Source organism: Gymnogyps californianus, chromosome 3 (assembly GCF_018139145.2).
Source record: "Gymnogyps californianus isolate 813 chromosome 3, ASM1813914v2, whole genome shotgun sequence".
NCBI lineage: Eukaryota > Metazoa > Chordata > Aves > Accipitriformes > Cathartidae > Gymnogyps > Gymnogyps californianus.
In genome coordinates this window covers 5,148,841-5,169,130 of record NC_059473.1, presented here as the reverse complement: position 1 = coordinate 5,169,130, position 20,290 = coordinate 5,148,841, and the positions used below count along the sequence as shown (strand labels likewise).

General features: G+C 43.3%; 1 long non-coding RNA gene across 5 annotated transcripts in view; it reads left to right on the top strand.

The window, feature by feature from the left end:
* LOC127015312 (uncharacterized) overlaps positions 1 to 20,290 on the top strand; it is a 58,797-nt gene that overhangs the window by 18,870 nt on the left and 19,637 nt on the right. For 4 of the 5 annotated variants that reach the window (XR_007766321.1, XR_007766322.1, XR_007766323.1 and 1 more), the window contains exons 2-4: positions 6,464 to 6,510; positions 10,262 to 10,346; positions 17,969 to 18,131. This is a non-coding gene — a long non-coding RNA (uncharacterized LOC127015312). Of the gene's footprint in view, positions 1 to 6,463; positions 6,511 to 10,261; positions 10,347 to 13,297; positions 15,090 to 17,968; positions 18,132 to 20,290 lie in introns of those variants that run through there. The other variant, XR_007766324.1, reaches the window with a different exon arrangement.

The following is a 20,290-nucleotide window of genomic DNA, read 5'->3' as shown; positions in this document are numbered from 1 at the left end:
GGAGTGCATTATTTTTAATGGCATTCTGATATTAGGGACTGCAGTTTGCTAGAATGCACCTGTAAAATTAGTATCCCCTAGTATTCTGCAGGAGCCATAAAACGTAATACTCTTTGTGTGCAGCGCTCTGAAGCTTGACATGGGTAAAGTTACACAGCGTTCGCTTGCAGCCTATCTGATGGCTGCACCAATTCCTGCTGTGAGAGGAGGAGTTAAGTCATCTTGGAAAGCTTATTCCAAGTTCATCTCTTCTTTGCTCTGAAAAGGGATAAATGGAGCCTGTGAAGCCTGGGTCCTAATCCCAGAGTATCCTGTCTGACCGGGCACGGTAACTCATGGAAGCTTGTACACAGGGCACTCGTAACAGCAGGGCACCTTCTGTAGGGGGTCAGTGTTGGAGCACATGATTTTCCCCAGGTTTTTTTCAGTAAATGAAATAAAGGGAAAAAAATTACAATTAAAAAGTATCACTTGTTCAGCCCTGAATGTGCCACTCTGGAATTTGCCTTTTTTAGTGAAAGAAAAGGCATTTGGAAACAAATATAATTTGAAATTTAAATAAACAAACACATTCCTTAGTGTAAGAATGAAAATATTTGCTAATTTCAGAACTCATGTCACTTTTTTAAACTAGGCTACGAAATTAACAGAGGAAAATTTAAGCTCAAATAAAGAAAAAAATTGTTCAAATAACATTGCCCATCTGTAGTTCATGTCATTCTTTACCTCTGGAAATTGGGCCATAAAGAAAGCAAATGCATTGCTAGGAGCACATTGCTCTCCTCCCTCTGGGTAGGGCACAGCAGCTGCCGCTGCCTTCCTCCAGCAGCGATGCTCGGGGTAGCTGGGAAGGATCCGTACAGCAGTGGTTTTAGTTCAAGGAAACACACCACGGATGGGTCCGTGCGTTGGTTTTACTCTAAGTCCATAGCAGTTTGAGTAAACTCAGTGGCATTCATGAGCACTCAGATCGTGGTCAATGGGGATACTTTTTGCATAAGCTTTGCTATCTAGTGGAAAAATTGCTTTTGGTTCCTGCTGAGCACTGCAGCCTGTTTCCATGTGGTGATCTCTTGTTTTTATCAAGTTGTCCTATTCAAGTACAAAGAGAGAATTTTTCGTATGCCAATAACGTGCACCTTGCTGCTCTACAATTACTGTTGGTTTTGCTTAAAATTACAGTGATTGCTGTTTTGCTATAGCAACCTTTTTCTTTTCGTTAAAATGCGTACCTAGTAAATGTTGCATTTGGTTTTATTAAGGTTGTAAAAATGCCACATTTGAGCTGTTTATATTTTTTAACTCCCTCAGAAATGGTTAATTACAAAGTCAAATCTTCTTAAATGGCATTCAGATGGGGATTCCGAGAAGTTTGTTTCACATTGATTTCACAGCGATGAATGAGAATGCTGAAACAATAATGGATCCAAGACAGACCAACAAGCATGATCCTAGTACTTCTAAGTACTCAGTTATAAAAAGAAAAACCTTTAAATTAGAAGTTCAGAATGTCAGGGGATGAGGTAGGATACCAAATTTTGTATGTTTTGTCATTAAATTAAAGTTGTTTTAAAAACTGGAGACCTAAGGGGCTCCACATGTAATTGAGTGACCAAATTAATTTCAAGCAGCAACTATGGGTAGGACAGCAATCTCAGTGGGTGGATCGTGATCAAAATGGGCACAACAGCAGGATCTAATACAATGCGTTTTTCAACTGCTGCTTTTAAATACAAGATCACTCACTTTGTAAATCTTGTTTGTAAAGCCACTAAGGAACTCTCTTTTCTGATTGCTTTCTTGGATATATCAGTGAATGAAATCCATGTTTTATTATTCCTAAGGCAAATGTTGACAAGAAATGTTTATTTTTTGTTGTGATTTTCCAGAGGAAATAGAAGTTTCCTTCCAAAAAATTGAAAATTTCACTGAACTTACTTTTTCCTTAGAGTTTTTGGGGACCAAAAATCAAATATATCTTTTCTAGGGAAAAAGAGGGAAGACAGGACAGAAAATTGAAACATAATTTAAGAGATCAGTTATTGTCCGCAGATACTGTTGATTCAACAGACGCAGTTTTGGTAGGAAGTTTCAAAAGGAAAAGGTTCACGAGCGCTCCCTGTGAGAGAGCCTTTCTGTTTTGATAGTTGTGACCAAGTCATAACGAACTTATCAGACGACCAAGTCTACCCAGCACCTCTCCCTGGCTCTGAACCATGTGGGTGCACCAAGGGCATATAGAAAACCATGTAGAGTAGATCTGTGTAAAGGTTCCTGTTGACTTCAGTAGGTACTAGATCAAGACAACCTCTAGTTTTTTGTGTCATGATGTCAGTGGTGTTCTTCCTGCTCTTCTGCCCGTTTTCCCTCGTGTTGTTTATGACACTCATTTGCCACCTTTCATGTGACATTCAGAGGTGAACACTTTGTAAGAGGGCCCAAATTTTGCATTTTGGGCCATTTGCAAAAGCTTTGCAAAGATGTGGCAGCTTAGTGCTAGTTTTAGGAGCTCTTTATGTGAGTGACCTGCCCATTTTGTGCTGGCTCTCAGCTCAGCTTTGAGACTGAAGATTAGGAAATTATACAAAAGGTGGGTGACTGTTGGATGATCGCTTTTTAGTTAACAAATACAGATAATTCATGGCCCAGGCAACTTGAGTTGACAGAGTCAAACCGTACTTTTTTCAAAGGATGTGGTGGATTTACTTATTCCTGTTTCTGTGTTTGATTTACTACCACATGATTTCATTAAATAAGAACTTAACATGGGGATTTCTGCCAAGCAACTTTAGGCAAGGCCCATATTCCACAAATCCCTAAATTTGAGGGTGGTGGGTGGGGGAGTTATCGTATTTTTCTAGCAGATGTCCGTTCTGCCTGTGGACTAGAGTTTGGGGCAGTTTAGTGTTGTTGCTTTAAAACCCTTGTAAAATGATGTTTATTTTCCTCCCATTAGATAATGAACTTGAATTTTTCCATTCAGTGATGATGATGATGATAACTCTAATAACTATTAATTCTCTAATTGATAACCACATTGGAGGGAATAAAGGAGAAACCTTCAAACAGGCAGTGTTTCAGGCTTGAAGGGGTTTCAAATTCAGACACAGTTACTTGGAGCTCTCTCTTGCCCTCCTCCAATGTAAGGCCACACAGCTCATGTTTGTTGGTATTTTTAAATAGATAAAAATGTGTAAGAAGATTCCTCCCTTTAACTACTGGATAGAAAATCCATATCCTGGTAGCTCAACTGTGTCCAGGTCATGTTAAATTTCTGTGGAAGAAAATGAGTAAATGCAAAGAAGAAAATGCCAAAGAAAATGCCAAAGAAAATGCAATGAGGGAAGAAAAAGTGATGTAAGTTGGCCAAGAAATAAGTTGCGCTTCTTGGCCCTGGCTCTGAAGTGGTATAAATCATTACCACACAGCTTCAGTGTAGCCATTCCACTTCACCGAAGTTTTCAATTTGACCTGTTGTCAACTTCGAGCAAAGGTGATAACAGTCAAAATTACACCAGGCCCAAAGCAATTTTGCCCACTTTTGTATGCTGATCTTCACCCTCAAATGCTATTTTTGTCTGAGTCCTCAGCATTAGGGTGAATATAATGCAAACTGAGATCACAGGAGCAATGCCACTGCTGAAAGTCTGGCTTGGGAGTAAGGCACACCTGGGGCAGATCTTGATCTCCATTTCTGAGCTAGATAACAACAACTCTGCTTGAGAAGGATTTCTAGATGACACCTAGTCAAGGAGACGTTTGAGGCATTTTAGTGATCCTTGTCCACTGTAACCATCCTCAGCAGACTCTTGTTGCTTTGAAATGTTCCAGATGAGCCTTTGGAGATGCTTTTGGGAGCCACTCTTTGGAGGCCGTGCCAAGCACAGCTCACGTGCCAGGCCGGCACACGCAGCCCCTGACCAGAGCAGGCTGGGAAGGCAACCTGTTAATGGTTAGCCTCAATACTTCTTTTTTCTTCTTTATTCTGCTCTCCTTTCTTGGCCATTTCAGGTCTGGGCTTCAGATGACAAATGGCACCATCAGCCGTCTCCCATCCAGCACCTCATGCTGCCGCTCGCCTTTGAAACATCTGAAGTGTTCTGGTCGTTTCCCTAAGAAATCATGTTTACATCATCTCTGAGAGACATTCAGAGTTAAGAGAAAAAATGGCCAGAACGGCTTAGTGCTTTTGGCTTATTGTTTGAATATTTAAAGACATTGCATCTGGAAAGTATTCCATTAATTTGTGGCTAGCACCCATATATCAAATCCATGAGCTTCCAAGTAAACAGCTGTCACTGGAGCTGCCACGGAGGGAAATTGGCAGTGCTAGCTTGTGGTGAGCAGAGAGGGAACACAGTGGTACAGACTAATCCAAGGAGGAAACATTAACCCAGATGTGTAGAGGACAATGAATGAATTGTTCCTTAGAGCTCCTCAACTTCTCAGCTGTATTAATGAGACACAATTAAGGCCTCAGACTATTATATTCATTCACACACATGCACAGAAGTGTATATATCATCATAGCCAGAAAGATGGGGTTGCATACTATAACTATATACCATAAAGCAGCCTCCCAGTCATCCCCATGCATGCGGGAAGGGGGACACATGTTTGAGGGAGAGAGGAGACTGTCCATGTTGGTGGCAATCTGTCTTTAGGCTGGTTGGATCACGTAGCTGTCTTGCAACATTCACGCAGCTTAAAACAAGTGTTAATGGCTTCCTCAAGGAAGATGCGGTAGAGCCAGGACCCATCCAGGCATTGGTGTAGCAGGGGATGTGTGGGGTGCTTGCCACAAAAGTGAAGATGCTTTGAGGCTGTTGGCAGTGCCAGGGGCCTCAGCTGGAGTTGTGATTTTCCGTACAAGCAGCTCAGAGCAGTGCAAGAAGTTCTACCTGAAGCCAGGTGAAGTGCTGAGGTGAGGGCTCGGCTTCAGTTTTCAAACGCTGCCGTTATTGGCAGAGCTGTTTGTTGTGCGGCCTAGGGCAGCAGGGTGGGGGCCTGTTATTTTCAATTACATGTTTGATCAGTCTGTTTTCCATGCGGTGCTTAAGTAAATGAACCAATTAATTAAGAGGAATTGTACACATGGAAGTGGGACAGAGATGATATTGCTATTTATATTTTCTTGGGAGGGGTGTTACAGAAGCTTTAAAAAACCCCATGGGAAGATCAGGGTCTCTGGTGGTAGATGCTATGGGGCATCTGGGGAGGCTCCAGCTGAAATGGAGAAAGGGCAGCAAGAAGATGGGTTTCCCATCCCCTTTCCAGAAGGGAAGACCTGAGGCCCAGGGAGATGAGGTGAGTCCCCAGAGGAGGTGGCCATGCCAATCCCAGGGGAAGCATGGATGACATGGGACGGAAGGGAAAACCCTTTTCCACTTCTGCCCAACAGCTGCTCTGGCACCTACTCTAGATGCTCTGGCACTCCACCGGCCTCGGGATTTACCTTCTGTTTACTAACCAACCCAAAGTGGGTTTGAACTAGTGACCTAAAGGTGAAAGGCTCTGCATCTTATTAGAATTACTGTGAGCTGCTGAATGAGTCCCCCATGGCAGTTAAGATTTGATTATGGTTCTAGAAAATGTTCAGCTTTTACAATTAGTGTCAAAGCAGTGGTAAGCCCCTCTTTGATTCCTGGGTGTAGGCTCGTGCTTTTCTTAACCTCACACATATGCTGGCATATTTACAGTAAGTGCTCAGGGGTTTGGTTTTTTTATTATTATTTTTTTTTTATTTTTGAATTAAAAATGAAAGTTCCCTAGGGAAATTATGCAATGGGAAATAGCCACTTCAATAAACTTGACTCACACATTTTATTGATTATGGTAAATTTAATTATTCCATTTAAACCTTGCTTACACACACAAAAAACCTTATCCTTTTCTTCCTACATGTTTTTTCCTGTTTTTGTATCCTTCTCTACAGACCAAAAGTGTTCTATATATTATTTTAAATTTTTTAGAGGAGAAATACTCAAGGCTAAGCTTCTTCCCCATAATTAGAAATTAAAAATTAGAAAACATACCATAAATCTTACTCAAAACATCTTCAAATAGAACTACTAATTGTTAAACAGCAGTAATTATAGCTTTTAATATAGCTCTTTTGCCTCTGCCATATATTATGTGCACCATTTTTGCTAAGGGAGACAATTATTCCAAGTGCAAAGGATGTTTTTAAAAAAAAAAAAGAAAAAAACAACAAAAAACCCAAAACAAAATCAAAGCATAGAGCAAAATAGGTATTTCTCCTACTCGGTACTTCGTTAGGCGATACTGTTCGTTCTCTTTATACTTGGTTAATGCCCACAGGTCTCAATCTTGTTTGAAGACCGTTGCACTGAGGTCTTTAGAGGCTACAGTCCAAAAGGCAGTGAAAGAGCTGCTGGTCCCTGGGTCTTAACCTTATTTCTCTACAAACCACTGCTAGCGGGTGTTTTTCTTTCTCTTTTAGTGAGCTGCTGCTGCTTCTTCTGACCTACCGAACTACATTCAATCCAGGTAATCACCTTTTTTTCTTAAACGTATGAATGGTCTCTCCTTCCTGGGGAAATGCATTCATTCGTTATCTTGTGACTGTTCCCATGGATGGGGAATGTTCCCATGGATACAGGTCTGTGGGACTGAGGGCAAAGCAATTTACCATGGCTAGCAATTAGGATGTGGGAAGAGGAATTACCCCTAGAGATGAAGAATGAAAAGTAATTCACAAAGTCTGTACTCCCTCTTGCATGAGGGGACTATTCAGAGACAGCCCATCCCAGCAGTGAGGCAAATCATGGTTGGTCTTCCTCCTTGAAGCTGCAAAATTCAATCTGGAGAGGGGCTATCTGGGGTTCTGGAAGCCGAGGCTGGCCAGTTTTGAAAGCTGAGATAGGGCCCAGGGTTTGTTCAAGGCTTTGTTGCTTCTAGATACATCTTTCATCCAAGTTCTTTCATGGGGCTGTCAGACCTGGGCTTGTCTGAATCCCATGGCCAAATCCTTATCTGGTATAATCTGAAAGGGCCCTGTTTATTTCAAGGGAGCTGCACCTCCTCAATCAGTGGGGTGAGCCTGGGAGAAGCCAGTGAGAGCGCAGGGATGCTGAAGGAGGAGCGACAGGGCTGGGATGTGGGAAGTTCTGGAGGCTGTAGGTGAGCAATGTCTCCTTCGCTCTCCTCCAGATTCTCTCCTGGTGGCACATTTGACTGCCACTGCTGTTAAGCACAGTGACCAGCCTAGCACCCTTCTGGATATCCCTTCTTGGCAAAAGATGGACTGGGGAATACTCTATGGAGACCTCGATGCTATTTACATCCTTGGGTTTCCTGCATTACAGTGTGATTCAACATAGGGGATACTTGTCCCATGGCTTGAAAAAAAAAAAAAAAAATTGGATGATCTGTATCCTGGTAGGTTTCAGATTTATTTCCTTTATTCAAAAAGTATAGCTGGAAATAAGTACTTACATATTTCTAAATGACCTACCCTTAAAAATAACCACAATCTGATGTAAACTGGCGAGGCTCCCTTGAATTAAATGGATCCACTCCAGCTTGCACCAGATGAGGATTAGGCCCCAAGATTCATGCAAGCACAGTTGTGATGACCTTGAAAAGAACTTAGATTAAAGATGAGTTTGGAAGCAATCAAACCAAATCATAAGCCTGGCTGATTTCGTTCGTTTTTCTGGCAAGTCCTAGTTTTCTGAGAATACGACCTTGTTGCAGTATGTATTACACCAAATCCTTCACTTAATAAGCCCATTGCCACAGATGTCACTCTCCATGCCATAACTCCCCAAAACATTTCAATTTCCTTCCCCGTAACTGTCACCACGCTTGCTCTGGCCTCCGTGGGGAGGGAACTTAGCCATATAGCAGATCCCAGACTCAGTTTTTGGCCTAGATGACACACAGAAGAATTATTTTGCAGATGGGCCAACCTAGGACACGTGTTCCCGCTGGGATCAGTGCTCTGCTCCCCCCTTGCTGCCTCCTTAATGAGAGCGCAAAAGCTCAAACCAACAGCCAATTCCTCAAATGGCAACAACAAAAGACTCCTTGTCATTACCCAGGCTGACTCAAAACAGAGTAGAAAAGGGGATTTTTTTAATAGAGCTGCGGATCACAGACTCACAATATACAGCTCGTCACCTATTGCTGTCAGTGATGCTCTCTGTTAAGTTATAAAACTCACCTCCTTGCTCCTTGCCTCAGTTTCCACAACTGTGGGCCATGGGCTTTGTGAGGATTAGCACACTAGGAGATGAGATGTGTGGCTCCTACGGTGATGGTGGTAATATAGAGAGACATGTAAGCAATACTCCAAATGGAACGCCCTGACAAGGAGGACTCTTGAAATTTGACTTAAGAGTTTAAGACTCACCGCAGAAGAAAAATTTCTCTTCCACCTTCCCTCCCAAAAAGTAAGCCTGAGTGTTGTCTCTGTTCCTGCTTTTCACAGTCTTGTATAATGATCTACATGAAAATTTGAAGGTGAAAAAGCCAAATGCTTCATGCTCTAAATTTTGAAATGGCACAATTGCAGTGCTCTTGGCATTTTTCTTTTTCCTCTGGATATTTTCCTTTCAAAGCAAAGTGCAGTCAAAAAGGGGGATCTGCTTTTACAAAGTGATTCCCTTTTGGTAGAACAGCATATTGCAAAGAAATATGTGTGTATTCCTTAGCCTATATAACCACATACATATATGGTTCTTCTGAAGTTTTACCAACCATTTCTATTTACCTGCTGCCTCCAAGAAAGCAGAATCGAGTGCCCTGTGGAATCCTTGCTCTCCCAACAAACACAGACCTCAAGGTTGAAGGGAAGTTGCAGTATTATTTCTTCCCCTGCCCTTTATTATTATTACTAGTGGCAATAGCAAGTGCTGATCCAGTGAGGTGCTGCATACCTTCAGCTCCCATGGGAGTCCCTGACAAGAACAGATATTTCCATAAAGGGTGTTTGCCTGTGATGTACGGGCACTATGGTCAATCCTGGCCACCTTCCAGCCCTTCTCCAAACACAGGAGGAGAATGGGATTGCTACAGAGGGAAACCTCGGGGGGGGGAAGGTGCTCTTCACGGCCAGGGGATCCCAGGATGCTTTGGGAACAGGTTTAAGTAGAACGTTTTCTGTAATCTTGATTATTAGCTTAACCAGCGCTAATCCTGGTTAGCGCTGAAGATGCACAGACACGGTGTGCTGACCGCCTGCTTTGCTTCACAGCGGCACCATTGCATTTCTCTGAGAAGAAATATTTCCTCTCCCTCTCTTTACAAGAATCCCGTGATTTCATGGGGGTAAAGTCTTGATTTTTCATGTCTTCCTCTTCCTTTGGCCCGTTTGATTCACTGATTCATTTTGTACACTGGAAGATGTATTCAATTTTTATGCTTTGTTTGCCTTTTTCTGTTTATTTTTGTTGTTATTGGTTAGTTCCAGAAAGAGCAGTCTGAATGCCTTATCTGCCAGAAGGCACATGCGCATGGGTTTCTTTCTTTGCCATCCCTCCACAAGGTTTCATTACATTTGCGTAGAATTTAATCTATAACACACGCCGCAGAGCTGGTCCCAAGGAAAAAAGGCAGTGGCTCATCATGTGACATCCTTTCTCTTAAGATCTCGTTTCCTTCTGCATAGCCCCCGCTCGCTGGGTCGGCAGGATGGGTTCCCCCACTGCGCTGCGCTAGTTTGACATAATCGCTGGAGTGCCACTGAGCAACATGTGGCAAACAGCTTTATCACCAAGGACAGCCCAGCAAGCTGGGATGAGTGAACAGCAGCTTCCAGCAGGAATGCTCCTCCATATTTTAAGCTAGTCTTTCTTGGAGAGTTGGAAAAGAGGAGATTGGGGTTGTTTTTTCCCCTCCATGCGATTCCCTGATGTTTGTAGTTGCACAGACAGACACCAGAAATCTGATTTTAAAAGTGGTCCTCCAGGGATATCCTGAAGATTTCTTGATCACTGAAAAGGCCCAAGAAAGTTTCAGAGTCCAACATCTCTCAGCAGCTGATCTGAAGCAAACCTGGAGAAGACAATCCTGCATCCTCAGAGCCCTCAACCAGCCCCCTTGGCCACTGAGACATCATGGCTGATTTTTCATTTGGCCAGAAGCCCCATCTGTGTCACTACAGAGCTCAGGCATGCCTTGAGACAAGAGTAACTAGTCATGCTCCATCTATCTTACATGTTCTTTTTTTGAGTACCTCCCAGACTTTACTACATTTATCCTCTTAGCACCTCTGTAATTATCTCGCTTGTAACAGATGAGAAACAGAAGAACACGGAGGTTTTGCAATTTGAGCTGAGCCATGCAGGAGCTCTTTGGCAGAAGAGGCAGCCTCCTGAGGGGTGAGTAATGTCCTTTTGACAATCCCATTAGACTTCTGTTTGTATCCTTACATACCTAGATACAAGCCCAAAATCAAGCCCAAAGCGTCAAGTCACTCTTTGAACCTGACTCTTCTGGGACTGATGGTAGGCTTTCACTGCTGTCCTTCCCAGCCCCCATTACAATTCCCAGAGACCAGATCTGCAAAGCAGTTCCACTCTGTTTCAGTTTGAAGGAGGATCAAGTCTTATTTATGCAAGCAATATAAACATCATCTTAGCTTGACAAATATACAGCAAATTCAGAACAGCTGCAACCGTTGTGTGCAGTGTCCTGCAGAATAATTGTGTCCAAAAGCACAGAGTGCACTCACAACCGTATTTTAACCAGTGTGACTGGCAAAGTGAATCAGATGGCACTTGGCTTCAAATATATGCTTATGGTCAGCCCTGTTAACCAATTAAATCAATGAGAACTTTGCCACGAACCTGAATGTAGCTTTAAACCCTGAATCAGCAGCAGTAGTTGAGTGTAAGAATTGCTGAGTGGAGAGGCAAACTGACTGGGTAGTGCGCTTCAGGGGAGGCACATGCTTAGCTGAATGGAGGGCTCTGTGTAAAACCGAGCGGAGCACTGGAAATCAGATCAGCAAGACGAAGTCTGCCTGATGAACGTCCTTCCCAGCATGTGACTCAGCGACAGGTTAATTAGGCATAGCTAGGCAGGGAGCAGTGGTTATGACAGAAGAGGCTTTAATTGATAGGATCATTTTCAGCACAATAATATTAATTAGCAGTTGCGATAGGGAACATGAAGGTAGGTGGAGCACTTTCTATCAAGATATTTTTATAAGGAATTAGCCTGTATAAACACCCATTGTAAATACATTGTCCTTGTCAGGTGTAATAACTGCCTTGGCACATAGCATCTCTGCTCACAATGGAAAGATAATTAAAGACACAATTGCACGCTACAGTGTTTCTCCCAGATGCTAATTGTGTCACCGGAGAGATCTAAACAATTGTATTAGGAAAACACTGGGTGACTGTTAATAGTAATTTCCAAAATGCAGACAATAAATAGAGAAAATGCTGTGAGCGTTGAGCCAGCCTTGGAAAAACCTAGAGGAAAAATTGTATTCCTGAAGCGAACATGGAAATTTGAAATGGGAGTTAGGTGCCTAAACGTCTTGGAGGAACTTAGACCCTGAGCTTACTGAAGCCAAATCCCGCCCTAGCCTACAAATAATTTCATATTTCACAGCCTTCACATTTTCCTCATATGTATGTTGTTCTTAGAAGCTTATACAAGGAGGGCCGAATCCTGAAGACATTACTTAAAGGAAATTTCTATTCATGTCGCTGAATATTCACTACTGATAATCCTAGTAATAATTCTCGTGAAAAACTCTGTTATATTACATGTTACATTTTATTAAGTATAGCATATATAATATATTGTATAATTCTATATTACAGGTCTACATTACATACCTGTAATATTATGTTCTGGTAATTAAACCAATTAAAGTACAGTTATGAGCTCATTAAACCCAAGAAATGAGATGTCAATCAATTCAGTTTTTATCTAGATAAAATCTTATCAAAGCCAAGTGATTCAGTCCTTAAAACCGAGTGTTCTTATGTCTGTGTCTCCATTTATGACGCATAGATAAACATGATCCAGAAAATGCCTGTGTAGACATACGTGACCTGCACGCACAGTCCCTATTGCAGAGCGAACTGCTGCTGGATATTTTTACCTCTTTGGTTCCCATGATACATCTGAGCGGGATATTCTGTTACAATCGTGACACTGTAAATATTTAATAATATCACATGATTCTTTACAGATCTGATAGAAGCAATACATAGCCCTCTGTTGGGTGTGTAGGTTTTGCATGTTGTCCCTCAGAGGATGCCAGAATGACTTAGACGCGCCGAGTTACCCTGCTGCGGTCAGATGCCTTTTTCCCGGCTGCCGCAGTACCTAAACTGGTCCCTGCAGTCGGCAGGTCCAGCTCTCCCTCTCGGCTCTTACAGGCTGAGAGGTGATCCTGAATTAGGTCTTTTGAAGTCACCCGAGACTAGTGTGTTCCTGCCTGGAGCAGAACATTACACTCTGGAATAACTATACTTGGGGCAGAAATCTTCATCCCACTCAAGTTCTCCCACAGCTCTTACGGTGGGGACAAGATTTTGGGGAAAACCTCACTGCCATCCCAGTCAGTTGCTGGGAGTGTGTTTCCTGGGGCTGAGTGATGGCAATCCTGGGGTTTGCGCCTCACATTAAGAAGAGGCGTTTGGTACAGCCATGTTGATGATCAGCAGAGGCTGCAGAAGGAAGAATTCAAATTACGTGGAGAGGCAGCAGAGGCATAGCAGTGACACAGGATTAATTGAGCTGGGTTCTGGTTCTCACACTGACAAAGTGTCTCACCCACTGTCCTGCACTCTGTTTCATGTCTGTGTTGGTCAGCTATATTTCAGGCTGTTGAGGGCAAGGACTGTCATCACACTATGCCTGTACAGCATCTGAACAGTCGTCAAGCCTTGATCTTGGCTATCATCTCTAAGGGGGGCTCTAACATAAGCAATAATAATACTAATATTAATAATACTGATGATGATGCCAATGAAAGACTGATGATAGTTACCTTTTAATATGGTCCAGAAAAGCCCCACGCTTCAGGTTCAGCTCATCCAGAGCAGAGAAGCTGTTTATATTGTTTTTCTGGTGGGAGGAGAGTGTTCATGCCCAGAGTTGGAGAGCGTGGGGAGAAAAGAGAATTATGGAATGATTTTTCTATTGTGCCTAACAAGATTATGATCAGAAAAAGGAGGAGAGAGAGAGGAAAACGTGGATGATGTTGTTATTACCAAAATGAAAGAATTTAAATATAATCGTAGCAGTTAGGCAAATGTGTTTTTAAAGACCTTGAGAGAGGTCATAACAAGAGTTTACTTTGTAGATCTAATCACAGTTTACAAGACCATATGCCAGTTCCCAGTGGTGTCCATAGTGAACAGCAGGACACCAGTAATTTTCCAGATGTGGCTTCACTCCTAGAAGAACAAAACCAGTGAGAAGAACTGGAGTGACCCAGCACTGGGGGAGCCTCTGAACTCCTCTACATCTTTTGTCTGGGGTGCCCTCATGAATAGTTTGGTTGTTGCCTGGTAACAGTGGCATAAATTCTTCTACAGTGCGACAGAGCCCGCAAGAGAGAAGGAGAAACTCAGAGAGGGATCATAGGATCCAATTTTATGGAAATCTCTTCATAAAACAGGGCCGACATGTACATTCCATGATATTTATCCTAGATACCTGATGAGTATTTGCGGTCACATCAGTAGTGGGGGAGAGGAGAAGGATATTGGGTGCCAACAGGGCATTACTACCTTGTGAAACGCGCTAGTGCAGAGAAGATCACGGTCTCAACTTCTGCCCTAAGCTTCCTGTAACTTCTGCGAACACTTGCATATTTAGCCCTCTTTGGTCAGATCCTTCCATCATCCGCCCTTGGGTCTCGGTATTGCCCCAATTGCGCTGCAGCAGAAGCACTTTCCAGGTCAGAGTACGCCAGCAATGGGAGAGTTCGCGGGGGACTATGTGGAATCACCGGATCTTCTCCCGTTTTCGTTTAGAGAGTCGTGGCTGCAGATGCCTTTCTTTTAGAGGAGTGGACTTAAGAGGAAAAGATATCCTGATGAAGGTAAAAAAATGATGTTAAACAGGAAAGGAATCTGTGGAATCATTTGATCTCTTCTGGAGGTTGTTCTTGCAGCTTAACGCCCTTGCTCCAGGTTGCTCTTTACCTCTGTCTTGTGTGCTTTGTCCCATGCTTTGTGATTGACGTTAGCTTGGGGAAAGGAATTGTCACGGTCTGTTGATGACACAGCGGTTTCTGATGTCACCCGTAACTGATTCATAGCTTACTTTGGAAGATTAGGGAACAGACTAAGATCCACCAGAAGAAGTGAAGTGCTTGCACAATAGCTTCAACTACGTAGGCTCGAGCTGACGTCTAGGCATTGCTTGCACCTTAGGTCGCAGTGAACATACTGTCATTTCCACAAAAAAAGCATAGATCGTGACAGCCAAATCTTTACGTGGGAGGAAGGAGTGGAGTTTCCTAATGAGCTGGAGACAGAAGGAGGAAATTTTAGTCACTGACTGTTCATCTCAGAGCAATGATGCATCAGAAGACACTGAGGCCTTGCTTTGCTTAGCCAAACGAGCACTGCCTGCCCTCGCTGCCGAGCACGACGGGAGCTGCTGAGTCAAACGAGAGTGGCTCCAGCCAGGGCTGTGCCGAGGAGGAGTGTGCTGCTATACATGTTACTAAGGATTGGTTGAGAGACTTGGAGAAGAAAAGGAAAAAAGCCCTCATGGGAGATGGTCTATTTTTAATGAGCCCAAACCTCTTCCACAAATTAAGTGAAATATTTTAAAAGGAAACAATATTACTTTGGTTTTATTTGTTTCAGCTACTTAGTTACAGCTCCACGTGGACACAATTAATGGAGGAAATAGAGTATTTTATAAGCCCAGGACTCTGAGATAGATATTTTGTGACCATGTGAAATTCTTTGCCCTAATCACCACACATTCCTTGGGAGAAGGTTGTATATTGCTGAAGATTATTAACCTCAGTTTCAAAAATGTTGTGTCTAGTCATTGAATGGCAAAGGTTAAAAATTGTTATGGCATTACTCGGTGATGAATTTTGTCCTCCATTTTTCATTAAAGTCCCTGCTGTCCATCTCTGGCTCAGGTCTGTTCTAATTCTGTTCAAAGTATTCCTCTGCAAGAGAGAGAGAAATGACCTTTCCGCTGGAGTTAGTTTTATTTCCCAGATCCCTTTCAGACTCCCCCTGTGACTTCATGTAAATCACTTGGACATTCACTACCTCATTTCTCCATTTTTTTTAATAGAAAGAATATTATTTCCCCTTTATTTGCCCATTTACATGATGAATTTTTCAGGACAATGAATCATCTTGTTTGAGTGGTATCTAACACCAACCCATCTAATCTTTGCTGGTCAAAGAAGAAAAACAGATTGAGGTAAAACCTGGGGATGAATGTTGTTTAGATGAAGAGTTTCATTTGTGCCTTGCCCTGCTTTCTTGATGATAGGAAATAACGAAGAAGTCACCCTTACAAAAAAATAATGGTTTTTCATTCTTCTGGGACTGCCTCAAGTATCAGAGCCAGGATCCATAAAATACCAGGTCTGGGCTTTCTGACAGGAGTGAGTGTTGACAGCAGGGTGTCATGTCTGAATGGAGACAATTGATCAGTTCCTCAGATGATACAGATCTATATACCTCATTAATTAGCCAACCGCTTCTCACAGGCGGACCTAAATATTCTCCTTTTTAGCTCTCAGACCAGTGCTACTGAGAAGATTTCATTGCAACAGGATATTACATGGAGGTAAACAACGTCTCATCGATGCAGTAATCTGTGCAAATATCCTGATAGCTAAGCACAGCGGTGGAGTAAATAAACAAACAACCAACCTCAACGTCCCTTCCCCTCCACCACACCAATAAATCTAGTTTACTGTACGCATCGCTCTTCGGGGCTGTGCAGGGATGGTGTGAATCCATTAGTAGGGCAAGGGTGAGTGACTTCTGACTTCAGCGACCCTTAAAGTTAATCCAGCATTGTAGGGGCAGAATTAAATGTGATGAGCTCAGAAAGTGTGATAAAACCAGATTTAAGTGCACAGCTGGGCAGCAACCTATAAAGGCAGAATTTAAAACCGTAATAAAAACTTTGTAATCTAATTACGATGGTAAAGTTAAAGGTGAGGTATTTGCAGCATGATTCACATGCACCATGGCTAACCTCTGACATCTTGAATATATTATGTGGTTTCTTCACTACAGGAGTAATTTTTGAGTTGCTCTCTCACACTACTTGGTTCCCTACATTTTATTCTCATGCACTGTCTTTGGAGGTTGCAGGACAGGACAAAACTGCGGATCAGCACTTTGCTGCTTTCCTGTACTTCTTGCTCAAGGCCTCTGAGGACTGCTCCTCCCCATGCTCTGGGCACTCGGCACGGAGGCAGGGGTTGCAGCAGGTGCACAACATCTCCAAAAAATCGCAGCTCCTAAGAGAGTCTGAGGAGAAACCACAGCAAGAGCAGGCATGTCTCAAGCTGGTTTTAGCCTAGCTAGTCTTAATACCAGCAGGAGGGAGGATGCAAAGCAGGTTATAGCTTGGATGCAGGATACGATCCCAGGCAGCCAGCTCCCGTTGAAGCCCATGTCATCATGTCTTCATTGCAATTGGCACCTAATTAACGCCACCTCAGATATGCAGTCATCTCTCTGATTTCAGTGCTGGCTCATCCGAAAACTAAAGTGATGAGAAAAACCAGCCCCGTGAACCCTGCCTGGTTCTCCTTCACCACTGCCACTGGCCAGGGCTCGTTTTGCCCAGCTGGTGGGGTTCAGAGTGCTCTCGCCAGGATGGACGCTGTCACGTATGACAACAATCTTGGATCCAAGTCTAACGTCTTTCAGCAGAAAGACTACAGAGGGGTTAAACACTAAAACAGAGGTCTTTTTCCTGGGTCCCATTAAGTGTTGTCTGGCATCCTAAGAGCACTGCATGTATGGGGGGGGTGTAGTGGTGGGATCTAAACAAGTTTGCTCAAGCTGGTTACAGCTGGGCTGTTGCTCTAGGAAAGGCAGCTGGGGAGGTCACTCTTTCTTCAGCCAGCCTATGTCAAGACAGAAATTTCAAGCAATTTAGAAAGCTACCCCATGTGATAGTTCTGATTTTTTTTTCTACATCCTAAACAGCAATAAAAAAATGGAGCAGAAATGTCATAAGAAAATCTTTTTATATGAAGTCTGAAAACCTCTGTATTGTTATTTTTTTGAACTAAAAGAACTTGGTGGTATTTCTGAAATCAAATTGCATTTCATTCTGTTTGAATTTAGCTAAAAGGCTTCCTTTTAAGTCTAATTAACACCAAGCTATATTGCTATGCTGTAATGCTCACAGGAGTGGTTGAGGACAGCGTTGTTTGTAGAATCAGCATCCCAAAATAAACTACGTCCTCCCCAACGCAATGTGGACCCAGCAGATCAATCTACAAATGTTATTCTTAAACTGCTGAAATATTTACCATGTTTGTGAAATCAAACTGAAACAGATCTGTTGCTTAGGTTTTCTCAATGGGTAATCAAATAATATTTTTCCTCAAGGAAATTAGTAATTTTTAAGATACTGTGTTTCAGAATCTGTCCCTCTTTTTTCCCCTTTTATCAAGCTTGGAGGGGAACAGCAGAGCCATCAAGGACACCCTGTGCAGGGTTCAGAGTGATGTTCTCTCTCATGGGAAGAGGAGGGTGTGAGAGCCATTGGCTAAAATAGATGGTTGATATCAGCAGTGGGTGGGAAAGAGGTGTGGGGTGCTCCTGGAAAGGGACTACTCAAAGTTTCCAAGGGCAGCTTGCGTTTGTGATTGCAGGTCTATCTCAATATTGTGATTTAGAGAGACAGCTGTTTTTTATTTTAGAGAGAAAAAGATGTTATGTGTGTATATTGAGGTGCCATATATACTTTTGTCATTCCTGAGATAACTTCATCCCAAACTATCTTTCTCTTTATGCAGCTGTACGACAGCTACACCAGGATAGAACCCTCTACAGGAGACAACAGCTTTTAAAACGCAATCAGGGACTACCAGAAAACACCACAACAAACGCCCCGAAAGACAGGAAGGAGCCCGCCAGCTGCAGAAAACCAGCGTGAGGATCAAAAGAGCAACATCCCAGGTACAAACAGGGTGAGATCCTATCGAGCCCGGGCCGGCAGCCACCCACTGCGTGCTCCAGTGGGTTTAGAAATCCCATCCTGTACAGCAGCTCCTACATGCTTGAGCTCACTGTACCGCAGACAGAGTAAGGGAGCATTTAACACCCTCAGTCTGCAAGGCATAGACAGGAGGTGGTAAATACCTTGATAAGGAAACTGGAGTGAAAATACCAGCTTTAGGCAATCTAGATTTTATCAGGGAAGTATGCAGGGATGAGTAACTACCTGACATGCAGATGTGCCTATGCACAGTGCCAGCAGCCTGCCAGTGTGCACATCTGGCCTGAGGCATCATGCTCGCGTTTTCAAACCCATGTGATTTCAGGGTATGTCGAGGGGGTATTTTTGCATGGGATTCTCACATAATGGCAGTGCCCAGAATGAATCTGCAGCTCTGTGTCTGGAAGAATCTATAGATTTAACACTGGAGACTTGTTTTTCTGCTGTAAGAAGCTGCTTGGCTTCTCAACAAAGGCTATTGCTCTGTTTAGCAATGATATGCATTTCACAGCATAGGAATCTATGTGTGACAGATGAAGAAAATACCCTGGAATCTAAGGGCTCAGCAAAGTCATAAAGAAATTAATATTGTGTATTTCTCAGTGAACGGATGGTGTTTCATGGACCATTGCTAATGCTGTCACTGTGGGATCTAGAGAATGTGCCTAGTCCCATCATAGTCTCTGCAATGGGAATCACAAATTTGGTGAGAGCGGTTGGAAACTGAAGTGCTATGAATTGGCACAATGTATATATTCACACTTGAGGAGATATGGGGATGGTGGGGGAAGAACCCCAGAAGTGGTTACGGCACCAAGTCCGTTAGAGTTCAAGGAGCATCTGGACAATGTTCTTAGTCATATGGTTTAATTTTAGGTAGTCCTGCGAGGAGCAGGGAGTTGGACTCGATGATCCTTTTGGGTCCCTTCCAACCTGAGATATTCTATGATTCTATGGTCTTATATAGACAGTTTGGAGAATTATTGCTAGGTCTCTAGCTCTGGACCCCAATATAAGAGACTGGAGCTGCCTGTTGGCTGTTCTCCCTTGTACTCTGGATTGCTAGGGAAGTCATTGCCTGGGTTGTCATCAACCAAGGTGGGAAATATGTGTTCAGGGAGCCTGTCCCGGCTCTGACAATGCTCTTCAGGTGCCTTACAGGCTCTTGGACCTTTCTGTTTGGTTTTTGTATTGATTCTTGACTAAGTTTACAATACAACAGAAGGCACAAGCAGCCCTGTCGTTGGTGGGAAGAGTAGGAAGAGCTTGGCAGCTTGAAGGGATGGCCTGGAAACCTGAACAAGGAGAAAGGAGAGACTGTTACCTTGCTGAAATGATAAGGGGTTGGGGCAGCAGTCATAGCTATGCCACACCAGGGCATTGGCTGCCGAAGGGGTGGGGATGGTCTCGTTCCGGGGGTGGTGCTTAGTGTGGCTAATGACAACCATAAGTAGGAAAAATATGGACGCTATTGGAGAGAGAGGCCCAGGAATGGATAAAGAATAAATTGGCTGCGCTGTGTACAGAGAGGGCCAAACAGATGTTGGGCCTGATCCAGAGCCCATTGAGTTAATGGAAAGGCTCCCTTTGGTTTCATTGGACGCTGTCTCAGACCCATTACAGCTTCACAGGAAGCGGTGGAGACCAAGAGTAATAACTTGTGGTGACTGGAGTGGTGTGTGTTGCATAGGTGTGGGCTGTGAGGTTTTCATGGTGAAAACAGATGGGTCTTACAGATCCGTCCGTTTGGCCTGGGTAACCCTCCTGCCCCACTTCCCCCACCTGATAGTAAGCAGTCTCATGCAGTTTTGGTCCTCTTGCCAACATTTTGGCATGATTCTTCACAGAAGTGCCCTTCTGCCTTCTGTATTCCCCCTCCTACTCAAGGAGATTCGGGTGTGATCTTGTGGTGGCCCGGGATTTAGAAACCAGTGATTTGAGCCATCCACAGAGAAGGAAGAAATGAGGCCTGCTGAGAACTGTTGACTAGGGAGGAATTTTGTTGTGGACCAGCAAGAAAAATAATGTAAAGCAGGTGTTTCTGCAATCGTGAGACATTTGTAAAACCAACGTTGTCCAACAAGTCTCCCACTCACATTCTCGTCCACATGATATGGCA